Source organism: Orcinus orca, chromosome X (genome assembly GCF_937001465.1).
Source record: "Orcinus orca chromosome X, mOrcOrc1.1, whole genome shotgun sequence".
NCBI lineage: Eukaryota > Metazoa > Chordata > Mammalia > Artiodactyla > Delphinidae > Orcinus > Orcinus orca.
Genome location: NC_064580.1, coordinates 101,922,944 through 101,932,856, shown reverse-complemented (window position 1 = coordinate 101,932,856; position 9,913 = coordinate 101,922,944).

Sequence of the window (9,913 nt, the reverse complement as noted above, 5' to 3'; positions counted from 1 at the left end):
ACTGCTACATGTGTCCTCATTCTGTTACGAATTTGCCATCCTTATGAATACGGCTATGGCTCCTTTTCAGCCTGTATTCTAAAAGAGAATGAATATCGTTATAGAAAAATCAAATTCTGCACTGACAAAATTTTGTTGGGGCCCATCAACCTTCAATACCCAGTGATTCTCCCAATTTTTATTGGCCACTCGAGTGTTATCCCAGAACAGCGAGGACAATTATCATTCTTCCTTAGCAGTCTAAGTGTGCATTGGCTTAGGCACTGAGCCTCCTTCTGGGCCAAAGAGTTATTGTGAAACAGCCATCGATCTTTAGTTTTTAGGATGCAACAGACAGGACTCAAAAGGCTTTCTTTCATTTCTAGGATATTAATTCAAGTGTTTTATGAACATAACTTTTCCTATATGCAGGCAGCTTCATTCTCAGATTGTTTTAGGTACATGGAAAGGCATCACTAAAATGTATACTTGTTTTAGGCCCTGAAATTCTCACTTCCATCATTGCTTTGGTTTATGAGTGTAAACTCTGATGAAATGCAACCTGGTCACATTAACTATTCAGCCTATAAAAGGCTTATCCTATTAACTAAGCTGGTTTAGGAAGTGAGTGGAGGGGCAAGGTTGGGGCAGAAGACAGTATCGCTGGAGTTCTACGGTTTATTAGGAGATAGCTGTCTGTGGTGGGCATATCCTGGCAACAGTGTGTGGGCACAAGGATTGAATGGTTCTCTATTGATGGTAGATCCAGAAGGTGCTTGGCATTTTCTGAGTGAGAGACAATATATATGATAATGTTTAAGAGATGAGCTTTGGAATCAGGCAGACCTGATTTGAGTTCCAGCATTTCCATTTGCTATATAAATCTATATATACACACACACACATATACATATAACTTAAAGACATAGTAGAAAGAACTCCTGGGAATCCTAATAGTTCCTCCACAGATATCCTTCCCCTTTCACTGCAATGCATGTGCATTCAGTGTTTCCATTTAAATCCTACACAGGCCATCGATCAAACAGCCTTTTACTCTCCTTGACCTTTTACCTTCCTTTCAAAAAGCACATTCATATTACAATCTATCACCCAGTTATATCCCATGGAAACTTGTGATGCTAGCATTTCAGGTATTTGGAGGAACTCTAATATCAGGATACTTTTAATGACAAGATAAATAGACATTCATTTGTCCAATGTTATTTCATCATCAAGTATATTTGACCAGCTACCAATTAATGTTTATGGATCCTAGCGAAGATCTGATTGCCAGAAGCGTTTATTGGCGAAGAACACATTAAAACAGAGTCTCCTTAGCTAATAAGGGATCCGTAGTGCCATTAGGCCAAAGCTTCTGAGCAGGAGGGGTCTAGAACATGCCACAGCAGCAAAAGCATCGTTTGGAGCTGAAGACATTTGAGACTCAACAGCAGCAGGAAGAGGCTTTCTCTAAACTCCCTTTATCTTCCTGAAAGCAAAGCTTCCCCAAAGAATTCAGTTGTCATAAATCCCCTCTCTGGGAGTTTCACAACCACAGACATTGACTCTTATCACTAAAGAGAAGATAAGTCAGCACCTGGATAAGAAATCACCTAAATAATAGACATTGTCGTAAAACTAACGCATGTCCTACCTATCCTCCTAAGGGCTCATTTATTTTTCCTAAAAGTCTTCTGTTCTCCCAGAAGTTCTCCCCCTCTGCCCTTCTCCATCACCCCCCCCCTTTTTTTTTTTTTTTTTTTTTTTTTTGCGGTACGCGGGCCTCTCACTGTTGTGGCCTCTCCCGCTGCGGGAGCACAGGCTCCAGACGCGCAGGCTCAGCGGCCATGGCTCACGTGCCCAGCCGCTCCGCGGCACGTGGGATCTTCCCGGACTGGGGCACGAACCCACATCCCCTGCATCGGCAGGCGGACTCTCAACCACTGCGCCACCAGGGAAGCCCGTCCACCCCCTTTTAAGATGGTATATCATACCCCAATTCTAAGTGTCTTCTTGAGTCACATTTCTTTGGGAGCTCAACATGCATACATACATAATTAAATCTTTTCTTTTTCTTTTTTTTTTTCGCTTACTAGTCTATCTTTCATCAGTTTAATTCACAGGTCTCCCAATTACTGAACACCAGAGAAGAGAGGAAGCGGTTTTTCTCCCTGACAGTGCCTGGACGTATGCATGGCAATAGACATAGTCTTCAGAGTGATATAAGAGGCATGTGATTCAAATCACATTTTCAGTGTAATAAAAGGGGAAATAAGAACCTGAATAGTTTATTCTGGCTCCTTAAGAGTGAACATGAGAGATATACTCATTTTACCTTCATTATTAAGGATCTATGACAAGATACATAAGTGTGGCGGTGTGGACAGATGCTCTTTGTTGGAGGGTATAGTCACTTTGAGTGTCAGTGTTGCCATAGCTGGGCAACGGACCATTTGAAATCTCAGGCTTTAGGATACAACCCTTTGGCCTACAGCCTGAGCTCTGTGTGTCCCTAACTTTATATCTACCAGAAGTTATACATAATCTAGTTAGTTAATCATCATCCAATTTGGGTTATCCCTGTTGGGCAGAGTTTCAAATAAGCCACAGGTATTTCGCCTTCCCTGTGTCCAAGCCATATATAGTTGCCTATGACCTTGGAACCAATTACTAATTGGAACCAGCTACTTGGAACCAATTACTAATTGTCACTCTAGACAGGGCCTATGACTGCAGGGGAGCAAAACTTGCCACCCCAAAATATCTTTTTGGCATGCAGATTATTTTTTTTTTGCGGTATGCGGGCCTCTCACTGTTGTGGCCTCTCCCGTTGAGGAGCACAGGCTCTGGACGCGCAGGCTCAGCGGCCATGGCTCATGGGCCCAGCCGCTTCGTGGCATGTGGGATCTTCCCGGACCGGGGCACGAACGCGTGTCCCCTGCATCAGCAGGCGGACTCTCAACCACTGCGCCACCAGGGAAGACCATGCAGATTATTTTGAGCTGAAAACATTCAAGGCCCAAAAGATTCAGGAAGAACCTTTGACCTTCCCTCAAACTGCCTAAAAGAATGTAGACTGAGGACCTGTTCCAGGAAGGGTTATCACCATAGATAACTATAATATGAACTAGGTGTGTAGACAGGGAGGAACCAAGAGAAGTCTGTTAAAATTCCTCTCTGTGTCCCATTGTCTCTGCCTGGCCCAGCATATATTTGTTTATCAAACATTTGCTTTTCCATCTCCCTGTGAATTGGCTTCCTTCCCTTTCAAATCCCAAACTCCAACCCGCAACATCTTCTTTTGTCTTTAGCTGAAAATTTTTTTTTTAATTTAATTTTTTTAAACATCTTTATTGGAGTATAATTGCTTTACAATGGTGTGTTAGTTTCTGCTTTATAACAAAGTGAATCATCTATACATATACATATATCCCCATATCTCCTCCCTCTTGCGTCTCCCTCCCACCCTCCCTATCCCACCCCTCCACGTGGTCACAAAGCACCGAGCTGATCTCCCTGTGCTATGCATCAGCTTCCCACCAGTTTGGTAGTATATGTAAGTCCATGCCACTCTCTCACTTTGTCCCAGCTTACCCTTCCCCCTCCCCGTGTCCTCAAGTCCATTCTCTACATCTCCGTCTTCACTCCTGTCCTGCCCCTAGGTTCCTCATAACCACTTTTTTTTTTTTTTTTTAGATTCCATGTATATGTGTCAGCATATGGTATTTGTTTTTCTCTTTCTGACTTACTTCACTCTGTATGAAAGACTCTAGGTCCATCCACCTCACTACAAATAACTCAGTTTCGTTTCTTCTTATGGCTGAGTAATATTCCATTGTATATATGTGCCACATCTTCTTTATCCATTCATCTGTCGATGGACACTTAGTTTGCTTCCATGTCCTGGCTATTGTAAATAGAGCTGTAATGAACATTGTGGTCCATGACTCTTTTTGAATTATGGTTTTCTCAGGGTATATGCCCAGTAGTGGGATTGCTGGGTCATATGGTTGTTCTATTTTTAGTTTTTTAAGGAACCTCCATACTGTTCTCCATAGTGACTGTATCAATTTACATTCCCACCAACAGTGCAAGAGCGTTTCCTTTTCTCCACACCCTCTCCAGCATTTATTGCTTGTAGATGTTTAATGATGGCCATTCTGACTGGTGTGAGGTGATACCTCATTGTAGTTTTGATTTGCATTTCTCTAATGATTAGTGACGTTGAGCATTCTTTCATGTGTTTGTTGGCAATCTGCATATCTTCTTTGGAGCAATGTCTATTTAGGTCTTCTGCCCATTTTTGGATTGGGTAAGGTCAGACACTATAAAACTCTTAGAGGAAAACATAGGCAGAACACTCAGTGACATAAATCACAGCGAGATCCTTTTTAATCCACCTCCTAGAGAAAAGGAAATAAAACAAAAATAAACAAATGGGACCTAATGAAACTTAAAAGCTTTTGCACAGCAAAGGGAACCATAAACAAGACCAAAAGGCAGCCCTCAGAATGGGAGAAGATATTTGCAAATGAAGCAACTGACAAAGAGTTAATCTCCAAAATTTACAAGCAGCTCATGCAGTTCAATATCAAAAAAACAAACAACCCAATCCAAAAATGAAAATGATTTTAAGATGGCGGTTTCAGCCATTTTGGTGAGTTTCTCATTTCTCCTGGGTCTCTCCCAAGTAAGTATACGTGTTGTTAAGCTTTTGTGTGATTTTTCTCCTGTTAATCTGTCTCATGTCAATTGAATTCTTAGACCTCCCAGAAGAACCTAGAAGGGTAGAGGAAAATTTTCCTCCCCAACATGAGCCATGGCAACTTTATGCAGAAAGAACTCTCTCAGTCTGCTTTACTCAGAATGGGGCTAGAGCCCTGGCAGGGAATTAATTAAAGCTTCAGGAACTGCTTTTTATTATTCTGAGTATCCTCAAAATGAGTTGGGGCCGATTCAATTTTATTAATTGAAATTTTACAATGGTACCATGCTGGGCCCTTGGTTACAGTGTTCTCATGGACTCTAGTCTGTACTCATCTAATCTCAGTGTTCACAGATTACTGAATGCCAGGTGAAAATTACATATTCTGACACTTCTCATCTTTGTGATCTTTGGCACATCAATTTTCTTCTCTGAGCCCTCATCCTTCATTGCTTAAATGTAGCCCCAGTGTGTGAAAAGGCTTATGAATTATAAAACAGCATGCAAATATATACTGTTAATAACCTCCTGGACTCTCTTAACTGTTAACACCATGTGTAGAGGATGCAAAGGATTCAACCATGCTGCAGCTGATAAGGTAGATTTGACCATACTTATGGTTAACTGTAATAAATTTCATTTTATGTTTGCCAGTTTATTCTGTGTGAGCAGCTTCACCATAGAGGAAATGTACACAGACACAGATTCAATGTTCAGAAGAGTTCCTGTACGTAAAAGTAAGTATACAGGGTTATGTGAAAATCATGAACATGAATAGTTTTCAAGCGTTTTTAGGGACATTGTTTGAAATTCTTTGTGGATAGCACCTTTAAATACTGGATGATGTCCAAAGGGAGTGGACTTGAATGAGTGAATTAGAAACCACAATGAAAACTGGGGGGAGGGGAAGACAAAAGTTGCAATCTCTCCCGTTGTGGAGCACAGGCTCCGGACGCGCAGGCTCAGCGGCCATGGCTCACGGGCCCAGCCGCTCCGCGGCACGTGGAATCTTCCCAGACCGGGGCACGAACCCGTAACCTCTACATCGGCAAGCGGACTCTCAACCACTGCACCACCAGGGAAGCCCAGGAAAACAGCCTTTTGTATACTCTTTAAAAGGTGGTTCAGAGCTGCTGGAGGAACAATTAACAGGCAAATCGTAGTAGTGTGGAGCCCCACAGAGGAAGGAAAAAGCTGTGTGGGCTAAGAAAACACTATTCTCTTCAGGTCCTTCATGCTCAAGGTAACTGAAAAAGATTTTAAATAGGTAATTAATACCTGTCCTGCTTTAACTCCTTTTAAGAACAATGTAGGAGTCTAAATAAATAAATGTAAAATTAATACCTGTACTCAAAATAGTAGCTGAGAAAAAAATGGTACCATGAGACCAGAAAATTTGAAAAGGGCTTGAGACAGCCTGTAGGTGGGAAAAAGATAAGCCAACATTTTAAGAGCTAGGAGTTACACTAGGTTAGTCATAAGTACTGTACTTGAGTGTTCCTCTCCTTTCCGACTTTTGCTTTACTGTAGATATTTTGCAATGTATAAGTTAAAGTCAGTTCAGCAGTATACGTGCCATTGCCTGAAGAAAAAAGGCCATGTTTTTCTATAAAGGTCTGGGGAAGAGTTTGACCAGAGTATCTCTTCTTGTCTCCAATCCCTATGTCCACAGTAACTTTAATTTCCTCTGTGTCACCCCAGAAAGTCTTCACCCTGTAGCAGATCTCCATGGTCTTGTAAGATTCAGGACCACCCTAAAACTTGCCCTTCAACTCCATTATTATTTTAATGCTTAAACTGTCCTAATTATTTCCCTAGGATGTTTCATTAGGATGAGCTATTAGCTGTTGAGAAGGTTAGAGTTTCATTTTGGGAGAGTTTCTTTTACACTAATGGAGGTGAGAGCATAAGCTGGTAAAAGGATGTAAATCTTAGCCCTAATAAATTTCATTCTGAGAATTAGAATATTTTAAATGTAATATAGTACGGCAGGCTTAAGATTTGTATTGAAAGGATGGTGTCACCATAATGACATGCATTTTTCAAGGCCTTTAGGAATAGATGACTAGACTATTAAGCCAGCCTGTCCCCTGGGGAGTGCATTAACGAATTTAGGCCACAGGGTCGATTAGTAAATCACTGCTGTGATGCACTTACTCACCTCCCAGGGCCTCAAAGAGTTACTGCACCTCAGAAAGCCCCTGAGAGTAATTTATATACTGAAAGGATTTGACTGAATAAGTACAGTCTGATGTGTTTTAATGGGCTTTGATGAGCATCAAAGACCAACTTTCAGAGTAGCATTTGTGTTTTGTAGAGGTGGCATTGAGGGCTCCGCAATTTAGTATTTCCATCTCTTCTTTTGAAATAGAATGAAAATTGTGTTCCTATGACCTTTCCAAGGGGTCGTTTCTTTTGCAAGCTAATGCTATTTCCCTGCGTTAGATGGCTCCATAACAATGGAGGAAGAGGCAAAATGGGCAATCAGTCAAGATACAAAGTGTCGAAAATGGCAAATGTTCAGTCTCATTAAATCCGGAGATACCGCTCATGCTAAAATCTGCTCAATGGAGTTTTATAAACACACAGTATTGCCCTAGTTGTACTGTAATCCTATTATGCCACTCTTCTCCATAGATGCAGTACTAATGGAAAGTAGTCACAATGGTGGTTTGCCTGTTTTACATTAGAAAATCTTTTAGACCTATCCGTACTAGAATTTCATCCTGGGTTTATTCCAGTCAAGAGCCTCCGAAGCATCATGTATTTCTAAAAGTGATATTTTACCCTTCATTAAACCTTGTATTCCAAGAGAAAAGTGTCTTTGCAACATTTAACAAGGGAGATCTTATAATGACATGTAAAGTCTACAGACAGACAGGATTCACAATGAAATAATTTGGGTTCCTTGTATAATGAATACATTTAAATCAATGCTAGGGGGAAGGGAAGTGTCTTGAGCAAAAACTTTTAGGATGCTCAGAAAGGTTGCAATATTTCCATCGCTAAATTAATATAAGGGGGACAATGTTAGTCTCATGAAAGTTAATGAACTCCCCCTAGAGCAGCGCTTCTCAAAGGCAGGTCTGTAGACCGCCTTCATCAGCATCACCTGGGGTGCTTATTTCAAATGCAAATTCTTGAGCACTACCTCAAACTTACTGAACGAGAATTTCTGAGAATATAGGAAGGAACATTCATTTTTAATTAGCTCTTCGGGTGATTCTTTTGCACACTTATGTTTGAGAAACCCCTAAAGGGCAGCAGGATATTTTGATAAGAAATCTAGTCAAAGCTTTTGGCTCACAACCGCCATGGAAACACGTTCATTCAAGAGTCGTAAGCTTGTGAAACCAATACTCAAGTGACCACAACTGGACGTTTGATTGGTCACAACAAGGATTGCCAACCATATACATAGCAACCACCTTTAGGAAAACACTTAGCCGTTAGAATACTGGGAACAAAATGAGATAAAATAGCTGGTCACTGGTCAGTTGTGTATGCACAGGAAGTGTGAGAGGAGGGGGCAGGTAGAGAGGATAAAGAGAAGGTAATAAGACTCACTGTTTAATCCAACAGAGGTTGATAGTAGTAAGGATAAGGGGAGCTTTAAGCAGAGAGGCAGCAGTGGTATATGAGAGGAGTGGGGGCCGTGTGTACAACGAGTACATAGGTTGCATCAAGGTCCCTTTAACTCCAAAGCCCATGAACATTAACAGTATTCGTGTTTCTCAAAAAAATGTAGTCCCCTTACGACGTGCATCATAATTACCTGTAGGTCTGTCAGAAGGCAGGTTTCTGAGTTGCAACCCACCAGGCCAATTCAATCAGACCATCAGGGGGTTGGGAGTCCTGGAAGCTGTATTTTGAGGATATTCAAGTGATCCTGATGGACATGAAAACTTAGACCTGCAGTTAAGGTAAGTATCACGGGCTTCCCTGGTGGCGCAGTGGTTGACAGTCCACCTGCCGATGCAGGGGACACGGGTTTGTGCCCCGGTCCGCGAGGATTCTCCATGCCGCGGAGCGGCTGGGCGCGTGAGCCATGGCCGCTGGGCCTGCGCGTCCGGCGCCCATGCTCCGCAACGGGAGAGGCCACAACAGTGAGAGGCCCGCGTACCAGTAAAAAAAAAAAAAAAAGGCAGCAACATGGGGCTGAGTTTTCACGCTGCTATCTCTCTGGTCCTATTCCTTACTCACATCTCCCTCTGACTCCTTCCGCCTTCCTCTTCCACTTATGAGGACCTTTATGGTTACATCGGGCCCACCAAGATAATCTTATTTTAAGGTCAGCTGATGAGTAGACTTCATTTTATCTACAAACTAAATTCCCCCTTTTGCCATGTAAAGTAACATGTTCACAGATTCTAGGGATTAGGAAATGGACATCTTGGGGTGGGGGGGGGGCAAAGCTAATTTATTCCTCCATTCAACAGCCACCTATTGAGCACCTAATGGATGCCCATCACTGTGCCAAATGCTGGGGATAGAAAGTCAATAAGGCAGTTTCTGCCAGTAATGAGTTTGTACTCTAGTGGGGAAGAGAGACATGTCATTAGTTATAGTGTAGTAAGTACTATGATGGAGGCATGCATAAAGGCACAATGGGAACCCCCAAAGGGGTAATATTTATTTTTCTAAGGGAAGTTGAAGGTTTTACATTGACCATTAACTTTTCAACTGGTTTTTCAAGATACTTAGAATTTCACAATGTGAATACCAAAGGCAGAGCATCATAATCAGACAATTTGTACAAAGTCCTAAAGTTATGAAAGAATGTGGCTTGTCCAAGGATTAACTAGTTATTGGGTGTGGCTAAAACTTAGTTAGGGCAATGGTGTATGAAGTAGGTGTTGGCAGAAGACGGGGCCGGAGAGGCAAGGCAGGGACCAGATCACAGAGGAACTTTGTATGTGTTAGAGTTTGGACTGTATTCTGCATGCAGTTGGAAACCATTGAAGGTTTTACATAGGGGGATGGTATGATGAGTCTGTGATGCTGGGTGGAGAATGAATGGAGGGGAAGGGAAACAAGACTGAAGACAGAGAGAGCAATGAGAAAGGTTAACAGTAATTGAGAGATGACGGAGTCTGAACAAGAGTGTGACAGAGAATGGAGATCCAGGAATGGATCTGAGGGACAGAGAGGAAGAAGAATTAAAACATTTTGACTGACTCAAGGAAGTGGCATGGGGTAGAAGGGCATGGAATGGATCAGGGGAGGGGG